At 35.1% G+C, this 19,518-nt stretch overlaps 1 protein-coding gene across 6 annotated transcripts in view; it reads left to right on the top strand.

Moving 5' to 3' along the window:
* CNOT4 (CCR4-NOT transcription complex subunit 4) overlaps window positions 1-19,518 on the top strand; it is a 137,062-nt gene that overhangs the window by 36,727 nt on the left and 80,817 nt on the right. The gene's annotated exons all lie outside the window — the stretch shown is intronic.

Here is a 19,518-nt window from a genome sequence, read left to right as displayed (position 1 = left end):
CACTCCCCCTGCTTGTGTTCCCTCTCTCGCTGGCTGTCTCTATCTCTGTCAAATAAATAAATAAATAAAATCTTTAAAAAAAAAAAAAAAAGAAAAGTCACATGCTCCACTGACTGAGCCAGCCAAGTGCTCCTATTATTTGATCCTTTTAAAATATTTTGTGCTTAACTGCAGATGCTTAATGTAATCATTTTGCATTTTTAGAATTTTAGAATCAGGAGGGACCTTAGAGATTTTTTTTTTTTAAGATTTTTTATTTATTTATTCGACAGAGATAGAGACAGCCAGCGAGAGAGGGAACACAGGCAGGGGGAGTGGGAGAGGAAGAAGCAGGCTCATTGCAGAGGAGCCCTGATGTGGGGCTCGACCCCATAACGCCGGGATCACGCCCTGAGCCGAAGGCAGACGCTTAACCACTGTGCCACCCAGGCGCCCCTGGAGGGACCTTAGAGATTTATCTAATGCAGACAGAGAAGCCTCAGGTCCATAGAAAGTCCGTTTTATTTCACAAGACAAAGAAGCCACAGGTCCATAGAATGTCAATAACTTGATCAGCTTCTCAAAACTAGTTATTATAAGAATTGGAACTATAACCTAGATATCCTGCTCTGCATACCTAATTTTCTGATCCTTCCTAATCTTGAGTCTAATTGAAATAGAGAATGTATTCAATATTTGCCTGTTTAAAGGTCGTCATTAGTAAGAAATCTTCAGAACTTACAAGGACAAAAAAACATTTGTGGGAAGAGTCAGTGTTTTCTTGTGAGAGAGTCTTAGGTCTTCATCTTAGAGACGTGTGGTTGATAATTACTCAGTCTTTCATTTTTTCATCTCTTTTCCTTTTTGCTCTCCTCCTTTTTCTTTGAGTGCAAATAGGATGACTGTAAAGTAGACATATAATACTAGACTTCTAGTATTGTGTTATATAATAGGAGACTCCTTAAAAATAAGGAGATTGGATCTAGGGATGTAGGGTAAAACTGGAGGAGGTTAATAATTTTTTTGTAACCTTCTGTGCTGGTGCTGGGTGTTTCAGCCCAGTCACTAGAAACCAAAGGAACCAAAAACAGTAGATTTTTATTTTTTTATTTTTGAGAGAGAGTGGAGGGGAGACAAGGGTGGAGGGAGGAAGAGAGAATATTAAGCAGGCTCCATTCCTAGTGTGGATCTCATGACCCTGAGATCATTACCTGAGCCGAAATCAAGAGCTTAACCAACTGAGCCACCTAGGCTCCCCGAGATACACTTTTTAATATTATCTTTGTTGCATTTCTTCCACCTGTTATTTCTACAGGTTTTCTAGATAAAGCAAGGACAGGGTGTGGAATAAGATGGGAACATTCAGGTGATGATATTTATTCCTGTAGCTGTGAATCATCATGTTATCCACAGTTCCAGGTACAGTGTTCGTTAGCAGTAGCCTTTCAAAGAATATCTTCTGAATATTTGATAAAAGTAGTTGAAGAGTTACAAACATTGGCAAAATCACTTATTCTGATAAACATTTCAACATTGTTCATGTCCTTTTGCATACTAGCCTTTATAATTTTTAAAAATTAAATTAAAATTTGTTGTCTAGTCAGGATAGGAGTTGAGTAGTCTTATGGGAGTTAAAAGAAGAGTTCATATGAAAAATAAATTTCTTCCTTAAAACTCACTAAGAATCAAACTTATTTCATTAGACTGTTCAATAAAATATGGTGACTGGCACACACCACCCAGAATTCTAGGGTAACTTCCTGTCTTCATGGGTCTCTAAAGAACACAATCTATGTCAGGGGTCAGCAGACTGCAGCCTGCAGACCAAATCCTGTACATGGACTGTTTTTGTAAGGCCTTTGAGCTAAGAATGGCTTTTACATTTTTTAAAGGTTGTAAAAATTAAAAAAAGAATATGCCACATAGGTTGTTTGTGGCCCTCTAAGCCTAAAATGTTTACTATCTGGCCTTTAAAGAAAAAATTTGTTCATTTCTGATTAGAATCAGATCAAATGGCAAAGGTTCTAAATGGCCAGAGAGAACCAAATTAGCACATTCAGAGTTATAGTAAAAGTAATATAAATGAAGAAAATCAACACAGATGGAATGTTTGTTATAATATTGTTTACAGTAGGAAGAAAATTTAAAAGTGTTTTATAAATAGGGGACTAATTAAATAAATTATAGGATATCTGTGTAGTAGAATATTAGGCACTGAGAATCATCACCCATGATTTACGCAGAGAAAAGCTGTTTATTGCAGTAAGCAGGGGCCAGATTCCAGAACAGTGTGCATCATGGGCTTTTTTTTTTTTTTTTTAAGATTTTATATTGAAGTAATCTCTGTACCCAACATGGGGCTCAAACCCACAACCCCAAGATCAACAGTTGCATGCTCCATCAACTGAGACAGCCAGGTGCCCCTGATCCTTTTTGTTTTAAAACAAACATGTAATAGATGTCTGTGTAGGTGCAGAAAACTTTATACACTAGAATATGGGATTGTGTGTGACTTAAAACATTTTTTCTAATTGTTGCTTTTTTGTAATGCTGCTTATTTTATAGTGAAGTTAAATAATTGACCTTTTGCTATGGAAATATTAAACTTGAACAGAGTTTTAAGTCACAAAGAGAACAGGTAATATATTAATATGTAAGATAGTGTTAGAAGTATGGATACCCTATTGAAATTTAGAAGTCTTTGGACAAATTAAAGAAGATAGAACTGTTAAAATCCTCTTCCAGTTACAGTTTTTTTTGTTATGTTTATTTTTGTGTTCAAGTAGGCTCCACACCCAGCATGGTGGAGCCCAGTGCAGGGCTTGAACTCATGACCCTAATAAGATCAAGACCTGAGCTGAGATCAAGAGTTGGACACTTAGCCAAGGGAGCCACCCAGGCACCCCTAAAATCTTCTTAATGTATTAGCCTACACATTCTGTAGGCTGAGCATGTAATAATATCATTTTATTGGGCTAGTCAAAGAAAATAATATAATTTTAAGGCAAATTCCTCACAATTTGAGGTACCGTGTATCGTAGAGAACATTTCCTTCCACAAAGCATTAGTTGGTGTCACTTTCAAAGACGGAATTTTCATTTGGACCATAAAGTTTAAATTAAAATGTCGTTTCTTCTTCCCTTTCTTTTTCCCTTCTTCTTCTTTCCTTTTTTTTTTAAAACTTTCCACAGTATGTTATTGAAGTACAATTGATATTAAATAGAATATTTACCTTTTACACGCATATACATACTTGTCTCCAACACCCAGATAAGATAGGGAACACTTTTATCACTCCAGGTAGTTTACTTGTGCCCCTTTCCAGTTAGTACCACAGCCCATCCTAGGAGTTAACCAGTCTGGAATTTTGGTTTGCTTGGCTTATTTAAAACTTTATATAATGGACTCATATGTACTTTTTTGTGTTTGACTCCTTGTTCTTACATAATAACATTTTTCAGATTTATCAAAATAGTTATTTGAATCAGTTTTTTTTCCGTTGTGAAGAAGTATTCCATTGTATGAACATAGCAAAATTTATCCATTCTGCTGTTGATGGACATTTGAATAATTTTACTTTTTTTGCTGGGGGGAGGAAAGAGACTATCATGAATAATGCTGCTGTTAACCTTTTTTGTGCAAATCTTTTTGTAGATCTATGCACTCATTTCACTTGGGTATATGACTATGAGAGGAATTTCTGGGTTATAGCTGTGTGAATAACTTCATTAGAAACTGCTAGTTTCCAAAAGTAGTTGTCCCATTTTACACTCTAATCAGAATGTGGCAGTTGTAGTTGCTTCCTTCCCTCACTAGCACTTGGAATTGTTATGTTTATTGATTGTAGCTATTCTGATGATTGTGTAGTGATGTCTCAGTGTGGTTTTAATATGCTTTTCCCTGATGACCAGTAGTGTTAGACACATTAAGTGCTTATTGGCCATTTGTGTAAATTGTATTATCTTTTATTACTGATTTGTAAGGGTTTTTTTTTATTTTTATTTTTTTTTAAAGATTTTATTTATTTATCTGACAGAGATAGAGACAGCCTGCGAGAGAGGGAACACAAGCAGGGGGAGTGGGAGAGGAAGAAGCAGGCTCATAGCAGAGGAGCCTGATGTGGGGCTCGATCCCATAACGCCGGGATCACGCCCTGAGCCGAAGGCAGACGCTTAACTGCTGTGCCACCCAGGCACCCCTATAAGGGTTTTTTTTAAATGTATTTTTGATGTGAATTTTTTGTCAGATTTTTGTTTTGTGAATGTTTTCTTGCAATATGTAGCTTTTCACTTCATTTACGGTGCCGTTTGATATGCAGAAGGCTTTAATCTTGATGAAGTCCATTTTATCAATTTTTAATTTTGTACTTATTCTTTTATATGCTGAGAAATCTTTTCCCTTGCCCAAAGTCATGAAGATATTTCTAAGTATTCTTCTGAAAGCTTTATGTATTTTCTCATTTATTTTTTAAATTGAATTATTTGTCCCTTTATTTTTTCCAGGGGTTCTTCATGCATTTGAGGTATGAGTCTTTGTCAGCAGTATATAATTTGGCACTCACATTTAACTCTGTGATTGATTTGAATTAATTATGTATGTTAGGTAGAGATTCACTTTTTTTCACATAAATACTCTGTGTTCTCACCTCTCTTTCTTCATTGAATTTTATTGGTGTCTCCAAAAATGAAGTATCACAAATGCCAGCACTGTTTTAATTACTGTAATTTTATAGTAAGCTTTGAAATTTGGTTGCATATGTTCTCCAGCTTTGTTATTCAAGATGCTTGAATATTCTAAGTCCTTTGCATTTCCATATAAATTTTAGAATCACCTTGTGTATTTCAAGTTAAAAAGCCCATTTGGATTTGGAATAGGATTTGGATTGCATTGAATGTGTACAGTAATTTGAAGGCATTTGGTATCTTAAAAATACCAAGTTTTTTGAATCATAAACATTGTATATTTCTCCATTTATCTCTCATTTCTCTCTGTGAAATTTTGTGATTTAACATAGATGTTCCTCACATATCTTATTAAATTTATTTCTAGGTATTTGATATTTTATTTGATGCTATTACAAATGGTATTGTGGCTTTTTCTTTCTGTCTGCATTGTATATTACTAATACTTAGAAATACAGTGGATTTTTATATATTGCTTTTGTGTGCATTGATCCTGCTAAATTCGCCTAGAGCTAGTAGTTTTTCCCCCTTTGGATTTTCTATGTATGAAGTCATATTGTACACAAATAAGGGCTGGTTTTAGTTCTTTTCCAATCTTTATATCTTTATTTTTCTTGTGTTATACCGCACTGACTAGGATGTCTAGTAAAATGTTGAATAGGTAAGTTGAGAGCAGATAGTCTTGACTTGTTCTTGATTTGAGGGAATGTGTTTAGTATTTCACCATTAGGTATGATATTAGCTGTGGGCTTTTTATAGGTGCTCTTTATCAGATTGGGGAAGATTCCTTTTGTTTCTAATTTGCTGGGAGTTTTTTTTATCATAAGTAGATGTTAAATCTTGTCATGCTTTTTCTGCTTTTTTTGAGAAGATCGGGATTCTTTTTTATTCAGTTAATGTAGTGGATTCCACTGACTTTTTTTTTTAATGTTTTTAAATCAGCTTTGCATTCCTGTTATAATCACAGTTATGATATTACTTATTTTAATATATTTGCTGTATTTTAGTTTTTAAAGGATTTTTGTGTCTATGAGGGTTCAGTTCAGTAATTTTCTCACAATATTTTTGTCAGGTTATGCTAACAGAGTAGCTGCCTTATAAAATGCCTTGGGAAGTGTTTCATTTTTCTGTCTGAAAGAGTTTGTCTAAGTTTGGAATTTTTTATTTTTTTAAATATTTGGAAAATTCACCCATGAAGCCCTCTGGAAATAAAAATAAATTGCATCAACATCTAGTGGACTATCAAGATTTTCTGTTCTTGGGTTAGTTTTAAAAACTCGAGTTTTTTGGGACGCCTGGGTGGCTCAGTTAAGCGTCTGCCTTCCGTCCAGGTCGTGATCCCAGGGTCCTGGGATAGAGTTCTGCATCTGGTCCTTGCTCAGCAGGGAGCTTGTGCTCTTCCCCCCTCCCCCGCAACAAATAAATAAATAAAATCTTTAAAAAGATAATAAAAACTTGTGTTTTTACAGAATCTGGGCATTTCCTTTTAGTTGTTAAGTGTATTGGCATAAAATCTCATGTTCTCCTTTATGCTTTTTACTATTTATGATACCTATAAAAACATACTCTTTTTATTATGACACTGGCAATTTGTGTTTGTTTTATACATTGTCTGTTTTGAATCACCCTTTACATATAATATTGCTGACTTAAAAATTTTATGTAACATTCTGGAATAACGTTAATAGTAATGATAGCATTCTATATTATTTCTGATTTTAGTGGAAATCCCTTTAATGTCTCATCATTAGGATGTATTGGGGTAGATATCCATTATTGTTATAAGATAATCTTCTCTTCCTAGTTTATTATGAGATTTTTTTGGTAAGGACAAGATAATTGGATTTTATTAAATGATTTTTTAGCATTTCTTGAGATGGACAGTTTTTTCTTTTGATCTTTTGAGGTGATAAATAATTTCCTGTTATGATGTCCTTGTACTTCTGGGAAAACTCTACTTAGTTTAATATTGTTGATGTGGTTTTGCTAATATTTGGGATTTTTGTATTAATGTTTTCATGGGAATGATCTGTAGATTTCCTAACTCAGATTTTGGTATTACCTTTATAATGTTTTGTCTGTTTTCCCCCTCCCTGCCTCCCTATTTTTCTCCCTCATCCTTCTCTACAATTATTAAGTACCTATAAAGTACAAAGCACTTTATACTTTCATCCTTATTCCTTACTGTAAGGTTAATTTAGTTATTAAATAGTCTTTGGGAGACATAATCTTATAAATCTAATTTTGCTAGTTAAGCAGATCTTTTCACCTAATAGGTTATAGTCTGGGTTGTTACTCAGAAACACTTTAGGCTAGTTCTGTGGTTCTTTGTTTGATGTAGATTAATGCTTGATTAATGTATTCTTATACATGCTTGTTGCTTTAACACAGGATTATCTCATTTAAAAAATTCTTATTTTGTGCATTAAAGCTTCTAGAAGCATTGCAGGTGTTACAGTTTTCCATAATTTGCCTAGTCCCAGAAAATTGATGAAATGGTAACCGCTGAAGTTATAGCCACTATCAAAGTTTAGAGACTTTTACATTTGTAAGTATAGTAACATTGTTTGCAGTTATCTACCACATGCTATTATAGGTGTATATTGTTAGTATCAACAGTTTGATTCTTAAACTTTCCTCCCATTAATAGATACACTATAGTTTTTATAATAACTAATGGTTGCATACTTCATATAATAAGGCTATAGCTATATTGCAAAAAATCCCATCCTCTTCCCCCCACTCTGGGGTGGGGAGGGGGATTGTAACTGGAAAACTAAATGATGACTTTAATTTTAATGTTGTTTTATTTTAAGGATTTTATTTATTTGTCAGAGAGAGAGAGAGAGCGAACGAAAGCGCCCAAGCAGCGGGAGTGGCAGGCAGAGAGAGAGAAGCAGGCTCCTTGCTGAACAGGGAGTCCAGTGTGGGACTTGATCCCAGGACCTTGGGATCACGACCTAAGTCGAAGGCAGATGTTTAACTGACTGAGCCACCCAGGCATCCCTTAATTTTAATTTTTTATTTTGCTTATTTGCTTTCATTCCCCCTTTCTCCTTCAATCCCTCACCACCATTGTTCATATAAGCTATTTTCTCCTCAATTAAAACCCAGCTGCTTCCCTTGTGATACCAGTCATTACTTTACCTTTGGCTGTTTTCCTTTCTTGTTAAAACTTAACTTAGACTAATAATTATTTTATTCCACTTCCATGTTAACTTTCTTTGTTTTTCCATTTTTCATTACTCATATTTTATATTCATTATTCCTTTTTGCACCTCCATCTGAATTTCTTCCTTCTATGAAATATGAAACTGCACCCAATTCTAAAATTGTAGGTAATTTTCTCACTCTTCTATTTTGTATACAAAGAGTACGATTATTAGGAACTTACTGAGGCTCCCAACATTGGAAACATTTTCTAAACATTTAGTAAGTATTGATTAACATCACTCAGGACAGTTTTACTTAATGCTTTAACGTGTTATTCAGAAGGGTCTTGATTTTATTGTAGCTGTGTATGGTAGGTAAGTATTTCATGTCAGTATTTCTCAGGTACTGTATTTGTTTCCTGAATTTTATCTAATTGGAAAACAAGGCTGTGTCTACAAATTACTTGAGTTTTGTGAAATTTTATAAGAGTATGGAGATGCAGAAATACTTTTTTATATCTTAAAATAGTGCTAGTTTCCTATTTCATGCTGAGACAACTCATTGGGGTCTGTTAAAGTAAATGCTTGGAGTGGAGAGAAACCATGTTCAATATAATACTAAAAAAGATTTCCTCAGGAAGAAGCTTTAGAGAAATAGATTTGAAAGAAGTCCAAGACTAAGACTCATGCTCGGATTTGTGAGGTTTCCCTGTTGGTTTGGAGCAGGAGTCCCTGCTGCTTGTTTTTCTAAGGCCCAAGGGAGTGGTTTTTACATTTTCAAGCGTTTGAAAAAATAATCAAACGAGTAATATTTTGTGATATGGGACAATTAAGTGAAATTCAAATTTCAGTGTCCATAAGTAAGTTTTATGGGAACACAGCCACACTCATTTCTTTATGTATTGTCTGCAGCTGTCTTTGTACTTGAGCAGCAGAGTTGAGTGATTGCAGGTCTGTATGGCCCACAAAGAATAAAATAGTATTCAGCCCTTCACAGAAAGTATTTGCCAACTCCTAGTTTGGAACCTTTTCTCTTTTAGTGAAGTGTTAGATTTTTTAATGGGGCTTTTAGGTTTTTTCTTTTCTTTTCTTTTTTTTTCCCCTAAGATTGATAGATTTATTTATAGAGATGGGGGAGTGGGGCAGAAGGAGAAGGGAGAGAATCTCAAACACACTTCTTGCTGAGCAGGGAGCCCCACTTGGGCTGAGTCTTACAACCCTGAGATCATGACCTGAGCCAAAATAAGAGTCGGCTGCTTAACCAATTGAGCCACGTAGGTGCCCCTGAGGCTTTCAATTTCCAAGATGGTACTGGTATGGATGAGTTAGTATATTTTTTATTCCACCATTAGGTAAATACTGTCTTCTCTTTCTTCAGAATTTAGGTGCACATGTTTTTAGTCATTTTTTTTAAACTATAGGCTTAAATTCCATGATACTATTTGAAATGTATAATTATTTAAATAGATCATTTTTGCTGCAAGAAATGAATATAATTTTTAAAAAAGTATGTTCTTTATCAATTGCTTCACTTATTGATCATGGACTTTTACTTTTTAACTGTTTTTATTTTATTTTTTTTAAAAAGATTTTATTTATTTATGTGACAGAGAGACAGCCAGCAAGAGAGGGAACACAGCAGGGGAGTGGGAGAGGAAGCAGGAGGCTCCCAGCGGAGGAGCCCGATGTGGGACTCGATCCCAGAACGCCGGGATCACGCCCTGAGCCGAAGGCAGACGCTTAACGACTGCGCTACCCAGGCGCCCCTTAACTGTTTTTATTTTAAAGTATGTGTATAGAGTATACCTATATGCAATTTAAAGATTAATAAAAAAAGCACATTGGAGTGTGTTCCACCTAGCCAAAAAATTGAAAGGATGGACTTCCTCATTAGTCAGTCAGTGCTTACCATGAAGTGGAAAAGACGGAAAGTGGTGGCAAGATGAAATAATTTGAGGGTGGATGAATTGGAACTGATCTCTTGGTGGAAGAGGAGCATGAAGCATGTGATCTGGGATCAGAATTTATCTGATCTAAGTGACCGGGTGACATTTAGATATGAGTAAAGAGGTCCTACTTAGCCATGCTAATAAAATAAACACTTTTGTTTGTTTTTTTAATACTGAGTGGATGAGACTGGCTCTTGCACTTCAGTTTAGTATTTTTGCTTGATTGATTTTTTTCTATCTTAGGTGTTACTACTGGTATACTATAAACTGATGTACAAACACATCTCTAAAAGGACTAATTTATGTTCAGAGTGAGTAGGAGGGTTTGGAATTTTTGATGCTTTGATTCATTTGTTTCAAATAGTTCTCTGGGTCAGTCCTTAAAAACTTTAAAATAGGCACACTCTTCTACCAGGTGCTGTCCCCCCAAATAGATCTGGGGTTTTTGTGGGGTATTTTTGTTTTGTTTTGTTTTTCTGAATGGAAAATACACTGATGTAGGCAACTCCTTCTGTTGACAACCTGTGTAAGTATGGTAGAGAACTAATTAGCACACTAATTAGTCTCTGCTTTGATTTTATGCAGATTTGATTTTATCTTATTAATAACACTTTCATCAGGCTTAGCCTTTAATTTTTTTAACTCCTAGCTTTCTTCTGAGAGAGCATTAAGCTAATAGGAAACATGTTGATGCTGATTCTCTAATTATACATTCAAAAGTTTTTTCATCTCATCACTTTGTGTCTTTTTGTCAGATGCACTTAATTTTTAATTTAAAATAGTTTTTCCCTTTATAAATGTAAATGTTTATTTTCTAAAAATTGGAAAATAGGAGGAAGAAAAGAAACTACAAAGTCATCCTGCTATTTGGGCATTTTTACTTCGAATCATTCTATGTATCTCCCCCACCTTATGGGAACCTGTAATTTGCTATAAATTTGCCTGTGGCACAGTGTTGAACACAATAGACGTGATCTTTGCACTCAAAGGATTCAAAGTTTAATAACTTTGAAGTTATTTTTAAAAAATTAATGTACTATTATAGAAGAAATGCATTAATATAGTCTATTTATGAGACTTATAGACAAGGCTCGTTTCCAGTCCATCCCATTTCTTTCATTGTTTCTATAGATGTAGTCACTATTACCAGCTTGTATATAATTTTTTTTATGATTTTTTAATGTAAAAAAGTTGTATAGTATCTACAGTTAAATTTTTTCATTCACTAGGCTTGTATGTGTAGACCTGCCTTAGTCTTTTAAACTGTTGTATAGTATGTCTTTTTATTGATTTACTGTAATTTTGTCATTTCCTATTGATGGACATTCAGGTTTCCCATTTTTTGCTATTACAAAAAAGTGCTGGAAGTGTTTGTATATGCCTTAGTATATGTGCAGCTCTTTCTGTGTGGAAGATATAGGGAGGTGGGATTAGTAGATCATAGAGAGTATGTGGTTACCCTTGAAATTTTACTGTTCATATTCCTCTTAAAGTTGAACCTTATAGGAGCTTATCTTACATCACTGTTCTGATATGTTGTTATTGCTTAATATTTTATCCTTGTTAAATTCAACAGATTATAGTGTTCTGTATAGAAGTACATGATTTAATTTGCATACATTTTTCCCGTATTCTTTTCTCACCATCCCTTCTTTAATCTCTGGCTGTCCTTGTGAGATCATTTTCCTTCTTCTGAAGAACATCTTCACAAGTTCCTTTAGTGGAGGGCTCTTGCTGGCAAACTGTCTCTATTTTTGTTTATTTTTTTAATTTTTAGTTTAGTCTCAGTCTTTTATCAATTATTTTTAGCACTTTATCATGGAAATTTGTAAGCATACATGAAAGTAGACCAATAGTGTGATGAAGCCCAGTTATTTCTATCCCAAGGTTCCTGTAGTTACAGACATTTTACTATTCTGCTTTCATCTCTCCCCCATTCTGTGTCTCCTTTCCTGCTGAAATATATCATGAAGTCTGTAAATACTTCAGAGTGTATCTCCTATAGAAGAGCTTAAAAAAAAATAAATGTAATACTACTACTATACTTAACTCACAGTAATTCCTGGGTATCATCTAGTATCCAGTCCATGTGAAAATGTTGATTATCTCAAAAAATGTTTTATGATTTTACTCTCATTCTTGAGGGTTATTCTTTTCTAGGAGCACAATTGTAGGTTGATAATAATTTTCTTACAACATCTATCTATGTCCTTCTGACTTCAGTTGTTGCTGTTGAGAAGTCACCTGTAATTCTAATTATCATTCCCTTGGGTGAGAGGTCCTTTTTAAAAGTTGGTTTTAAGGCCTGGTTCATCTTTCTGGCAAAATCTCTGGCTCTGGTTCTGGAATTGAGTAGTAAAGAGAATGATGTGCTTTTCTCTCTGTGTTTCACCCCCAGTTTAGTAAATGAGCACTTCTTAGAGGGATATATGGTAGTCTCAGTTCACCTAGTCTTGCCTTTTCTGGTGTGGGACTTCTGCTTTCCAAAGTAGCTGGGTGGAGGACAATCTGGGTCCTAGTATTTTCAACATGCAACAATAGGACCTCTTTCCTGTGAGTGGCATTTGAGTGGAAGAGAGGTGCCCTTACCTGGAACTTAGCTTTAGCATCAGGTAACTTTGAGCAGAGTGAGAAATGCTGACGTCCTGCTCCTCCTGGGAAGATAGCTCTTGGACTGGTAGCTGTGGTGAGAGGGCGCTCTTTATCGCTGCCCCAGTCTCACTAAGTTGCAGCCTCACTGAGCTGGTGAGGGGGAATGAAAGAGAGGGAGTAGGTTTTGGTTCAAATACTACATAGTCTTGCTGTTTTTCCTGAGTTTTAGATTTTCTTGAGAAAATGTTTCTTCATTTGCCTCATACCTTAGGATCATTTTCGCTTGTTGGGGTCACTAATGTAGCCCAAAGACATAGACTAGAATTTGAAACACAATAAGAGCTGAATAACTGTTTATTGAATCACTCAATAAATGAAGATAAAAAAGAACTGTTAGAATGTCAGAAACTTCATTGGTCAGCTATCCAACTTTTCTAATAAAGTGAGAACCTTTTTAAGTAGAAGAAATAAGTGTTATGATGTACTGGATGCAATTAGAACAACAGCTAGTTAGCTTTCTTGATTAAGAGAGCCAAAATGTGCTTTTACCTTTTGTTTTTTAAAATTTGCCCTTTAAAAGACTAGTCATTGTTAAGTTTTGCCTACCATATTTTAAGTAGTGGTGGAAGGCTATACCAAAGTGGTTTAAGTTAGATCTTTTTTACTTAAATCATTTTAAATGTGTATGGAAACTTTTTTATAGGAAGGAAACTTGTAGCAAATCTTTTTTTTTCTTTAAATTGATATTACACATAAATGATCATCTTCAGTTTTTTAATACATTTTAATTTTCATATTAGGTTTTTAAAAATATATTTGTATGCAAAGGTTGCATTTCCTTATTGCTTTGATTGAATGATTTGTCATCTTGGCTGTCTTTGATTTGTTCAGCTGATAAGTTGGTGGTAATTTTAAAAACAACTCCCCAAATCAATGATTATATTCCTCCAATTGCAAATGAATGCATGCAAATTAGAAAATTATTATTTTTTTTTAGTATTGAGTATTGCATCATAAGTAAATAAAAAAAAACCATTGCCTTTTCAGCAAGATGTTCAGGGAAGTCTGTTACTATGTCTAATATGTATTTGCTACATATGGACTTGAAAAGATTGTTAGTTTTGTTCAGTGAGTCTTCTAATAGGTACCTACACATTTATGGATGAATAAATAGGTACCTACCCTTCCTTTCCTTCTTTCCTTTCCTCCTTCCTTCCTTCCTTCCTTCCGTCCGTCCGTCCGTCCATCCATCCCTTCTTTCTTGCTCTCCTTCCACTTGACAAATAGTTACTTGCCACCAACTGTTGATTTTTGGGTGTGGTAATAAGTAAGACAGTCTCTTCCCTCCTGCGGGTAACTTTCTACAGGAAAAAGATTCTGTTCATCTTCTTCCACCCTTATCTACCTCTTCTGCAAAAAATGCTTAGAGGACATGTTATAGTATGTGAGATGACTTGGATGCTGATTTTGATTTACATCTTCTGAAAGTAAAATAATTTACTAAATGAACACGTTGGTGGAGAGGTCAAAAGCAGTCCCAGATAATTCTTTTATGTGTAATGGCATCTTAACCTTTATGAAGGACACTTTAAATTCTTAGGTAGGTATTTTTCTAAAACATAAATCAACTTTCCTCCTGTTCCTATAGGTAATACAGACAGTCTTGAGTTCCATAATGTGTGTATATTTGTGGTATATATATACTGGTACTTTGGTACTTAATTTAAAATGGGGAAGTATTGTTGATATTTAGTAATCAGCTTACCTTGCTTTTTTTATGTAGCAAACTGTCCTTAGCTAGTGTTTAGTCTGTTGTTTGCCTTTGTGTAGTTTATTATATAAGTAACATGCTTTGCGAAATAGGTGCCTAATATAGAAACAGTGGGTAACTTAGAATATCGTTTCCTATTTTTGAAGAAGGTTGTCAGTCATAAATGACATACAACAAATAATTTATTCCTTTTTTTTTATTATTCATTCATCAAATAAGTGAGTACTTACTCTTTACCACCAGCCGTGTTGTAGCTGCTTGGTATGCTGTCGTAAATGTGATGTGCCAGGTAATTTCTCTGCTCTCCTGAAGTTTCCATGCTAGTGAGATAGGACAGGTTGTTAAATAAGAATTTTATAGTTATAAAACAGTGATTAAGTAAACTGTAAGAGGTGTGGTATTATACTTACAGGTTTAAAAAAGTTTATAGTTCTGTGTATATATATTGAGTATATGGTTTTTATGGACACTTAAGATCTATTCTGGATACTCTTCAAAGTGTGTGTGTGTATCATATCTGTAAATAGCTTTCTATTACATGTTGTTACAGTGTATTTTGGTTGTGTAGTGTATCCAGCGGTATAATTTGCTGTGCAGTGGAGTTGAATCATATACACATTTACCTAATGACAAAATCAGCTATGAGATTGGCAAAAAATTAAAGGATTAATGACTTTAAGGAACCAAATACTTAAAATTTTTTCTCAAAAGTGCTGTTTATAGCCCATTTAAGTGTATGTAGTGTGTATTTTTTTTACTGACTTTTTATTATAAAATATATCTAACCTAAAATTTGTCATTTTAAGTATTTTTTAAGTGTACAATTCAGTAGCATTAAGTACATTCACAGTGTTGTGTAACCATCACCACTTTCTATTTCTAAAACCTTTTTCACCATCCCAACCGGAAACTTTGTATCCATTAAGCAGTAGCTCCCCATTCTCCTTCACCCCAACCCAAGGTAACCTCTTCTCTCCTGTCTGTCAGTGAATTTGCCTATTCTAGATACCTCATATCAGTGGAATCATATACCTGTCTTGTTGTGACTGGTTTCACTTAGTAAAATGTTTTCAAGGTTCATCCACATTGTAGCATGTATCAGAATTTTATTCTTTTTATGGCCGAATATATTCTAGGTGTACACTACATTTTATATTCATCTGTCCGTGGACACTTGGGTTGTTTCCATCTTCAGCTGTTGTGAATAATGCTGCTGTGAACAGTGCTGTACAAGTATGTGTTCAAGTCCCTGCTTTCAATTTTGGTGTCTATATCCAGAAGTGGATCATATGCTAATTCTGTATTTAGCTTTTTGAGGAACCATCAAACCATTTTCCATAGTGGCTGCAGTACTTTACATTTTACAATATGTGTTTATACAGATTTTTTTAACAGGGTCCTAAGCACAAAACCACGTATGCAGCACTTTATGAGTGATTTTTGAGCATGGTTTTGAGTACAGGATTTTAATTTTGTGTACTTCACTACATAGAATATGAGTTCTTTGGTGTTTCAGGGGCATTATATTTATGTCAGAATTTATACTGTGTTGTGTTATTAGTTGCAGTTGATGTAGAGAATAAGAACTCAGGTAATGAGGTAGAGATTTTCTCTGGTATTGACTTTTTTGAAAAAGTAACATCATTATCACTTTTTGGAAATGTGCATTTCATACACAAAGATATGTAGCTGCGACTTCAGTGATCATGATTTCTGTTTTACCATGCTGGAAAGGGCATGGGTTCTGAAGCTGGTGGTCTTACTTTTGAATTGTGTGTTTTAACCCTTGGAGCCACGTTTGCCATGTAGCCTCATGTTCACCTTTTATAAAGGGGGTAATGTGTCTTACCAAGTCACTGTGAAGGTTAGGTAGTGTATGTGAAAATGAACTTTTTTTTTTTCAAAATTAATTACTGAATCAAAAGCTAATCACTCCTGTCCTAAGAACCCCCACACCTCCTCCAGGAAGTCATTGACTTTGCTTTCCTTTTTCATTTAAAAACATCTTCTCTTTCTGTGTCTTATACCTTTGTAAATCTTAGTAACTCATTTTGTTTTATTTTTATTTTATTATAAATATAAATATGTAATTTATACACTATATAGTTTTAATATAAATATTAATATTTATGAAATAAAATTATTCTTCCTTAAATGAAAATCTGGGCTAAGGTATTTGGAGAGGAGAGAGTTTATTCCAAAGCTTATTTTAAAGCTAGTTCAGTAGTGTTACATAGAGGAAATTTATCTATACTTGAATTTTCATTTAATTTTGCATGTCTTAGCATTTTTCCGACGAATAAATTGAGTCCTAGAGCTTTTGAGTGTCCTTTCCAAGATCATATAGCCATTTAGTGGAGGGATGAGGCAGAAACCAGCTCTTTTACCTTGTATTCCAGTGTTCTGCTGCATTAGACTTCTCTCCTGCATTTTGCCAGTTCTGTGATTACTTTGGCAACAGGCTTGCTTGGCATCTCTCCATGGTACTAGAAGTGTACAAAATGCATTCATACTTGTATTAACCATCTTAAGGGACTTCTTGCTGTTTTATTCCCTTTCCTCCCTCTAAACTGAAAATACGTACTCTTGCAGACCTTTTAAAAAAATGTTTAGGGGTGTCTAGGTGGCTCAGTCGGTTGAGTGTCTGCCTTTGGCTCAGGTCATGATCCCAGGGTCCTGGGATGGAGCACCATGTCCGGCTCCCTGCTTAGCGGGGAGTCTGCTTCTCCCTCTCCCTCTGCCCCTCCCCCTGCTTGTTCTCTGTCTCTCTCTCTCTAATAAATAAATAAATAAATAAATAAAATCTTTTAAAAAGTTTTTTTAAAAAGCAAGCAATCAAAAAGTAAAACTTCAGTACGTCATCTTTTTTACTTTTTGGAAAACTTTTCAGTTCATAAATCCCAGCTGTTTCTCTCTCAGCATCCCATAAATTACCTCACTAAAACTCAAGTAAGCTATTGTGGAAGTGATGCCATATAATCAGAAGTACATTAGAAGTGTAGATAGCACTTCTCAATTAGTTTCCTGTTGGTGGAAACTATGTTTGAGTCTCTTTTTTCTGCAGGTATAGTTTGGGATATTCAAGTTGGAGGAGCTATTAGAAATCAGCTCAAATTTTAACATATGAAGAAACAGATATTATGTATGAGGAAACTGATAGTAGCAAAATTGGGTCTACAAACCAGGATTCCTGAATTGTTTATAAATACATATACCATGTCTTTAAAAAAATTATTTTGAAATAATTATAAAGTCATAGGAAGATATTTTTCTTCTAGTCAGATTTATGGGATGCCTAGGTGGCTCAGTTGGTTAAGCATCTGCCTTCAGCTCAGATCCTGATCCCAGGGTCCTGGGTTCGAGTCCTGCATCAGGCTCCCTGCTCAGTGAGGGGCCTGCTTCTCCCTCTGCCTGCCACACCCCTGCTTGTGCTCTCATTCTCTATCTGACAAATAAATAAATCTTTAAAAATAAATAAATAAATCAAGCTGGAGGCTAACATAGACAATAACTTCCACATAAACATATAAACCTTGTATGTGTATATATTTGATTTCTCTAAGAAAATAAAGCACATTAAATAAATTATCTATTTATTTATTTGAAAGAGAAGAGTGCAAGCGATGAGGGGTAAGGTGGAGGAGCAGAGGGAGAGGGCCAAGCAGACTCTGCACTAAGTGGGGAGTCCATTGTGGGGTTCGATCCCATGACCTGCAGATGACAACCTGAGCCAAAATCAAGAATCAGATGGTTAACCAACTTAGGCACCCAGGCACCCCTCTAGCTTGCTTTTACAAAAACCCAACAACTATATAATAGACATCTTCTGATTCAGGACATCCAGTTTATGGCAATATCATTATTTAATGATTTCCCAGCTGATGGACAGTTACTTTGCAGTTTTCTGCTCTAGGAACAGTGCTGCCAAACAGAGCAAAGTACTTGGTGCACAGGTGTATTTATGTGGGATAGATTCTAAGGTGGTACAAAGGCATGGTTAACAGCACAGATTCAGGGGTTGAGACTTGCCAGAATGAATCCAGGCTGCACCACTTAAGAGCCAGGCAACTTAAGGCAAGGTACTTTTTGTGCTCTTGTTTTCGCTGAAAGAGGAACTTAGATCAGTGATAATCTTTACTTCCTGGGGAGACTAACTTATTTGATAGGCTAAGGGGGGGGAAATGCTCTCTCACTATTTACTAACCAAAGAGGTTGATCATCTTCATATGTTGTAATTATTTGTAATTCTGTGAATTACTCATTGTCTTTTGTTCTCATTTTGGTTGACTTAATTGCCTTTTTAAAATTGCTTTGTGAGGGGCGCCTGGGTAGTGCCAGTCGTTAAGCGTCTGCCTTCGGCTCAGGGCGTGATCCTGGCGTTCCGAGATGGAGTCCCACATCGGGCTCCTCCGCTGGGAGCCTGCTTCTTTCTCTCCCACTCCCCTGCTGTGTTCCCTCTCTCGCTGGCTGTCTCTCTGTCACATAAATAAATAAAAAAATCTTAAAAAAAATTGCTTTGTGAGATTTGTTTATATACTCTGGACCCTAAGTTTTCATTATATATAGTGAATATATCCTTTGCTCTGTTGCTTGCCTTTAATTTTGTGTTTTCTTCTTTCCACATTACTAAGTTGACCATTTCTTTCTATGTAGATCTATCTTTAAAATAAATAGACCAGAATTTTATTATTGCTTATAAACTGGTGTGTCCTTATCATATTGATTTGTAAATGTCACTGTTACTAAATATTAAAATCTCATAAATTCATGGTTTTGTTTCTAGAGTGTTTAAGTTGTTTAATCTTTTGTCTATTTTTATACCCATGTCATATTTTAAAAATTACTCTAGGGGCGCCTGGGTGGCATAGCAGTTAAGCGTCTGCCTTCGGCTCAGGGTGTGATCCCAGTGTTATGGGATCGAGCCCCACATCAGGCTCCTCCGCTATGAGCCTGCTTCTTCCTCTCCCACTCCCCCTGCCTGTGTTCCGTCTCTCACTGGCTGTTTCTATCTCTGTCAAATAAAATAAAATAAAATCTTAAAAAAAAATTACTCTAGCTTTGTAGTACAGTTCAGTATCTGATAGCACAAATTTCTACATTTCCCCCCTAGAAGTTTTAAAGCAGCTTGTATGCATTTACTCTTTCTTGTAAACTTCAGAATCAGTTTGTTGAATTATGTTATTTTGATAGAGATTACATTGACTTTATTTTGGAGGCTAAAATAGTGATTTCAACATAATGTTTTAATTTACCATTGACTTTACGAAATTGTTACATAAAGATTTTCAACTCTCCATAATCTAAAATGAGAAATTATTTAATTTTTCAAAACACTTCGGAGTATGGAATCTTTTTGGTTTCTTCCCCCCTTCCTGTTTTTTGTAGGATTTTGT

This window comes from Ailuropoda melanoleuca, chromosome 1 (assembly GCF_002007445.2).
Source record: "Ailuropoda melanoleuca isolate Jingjing chromosome 1, ASM200744v2, whole genome shotgun sequence".
Taxonomy (NCBI): domain Eukaryota; kingdom Metazoa; phylum Chordata; class Mammalia; order Carnivora; family Ursidae; genus Ailuropoda; species Ailuropoda melanoleuca.
Note: the sequence above shows the minus strand (reverse complement) of the source record. Positions and strands in the feature narration are given on the sequence as shown.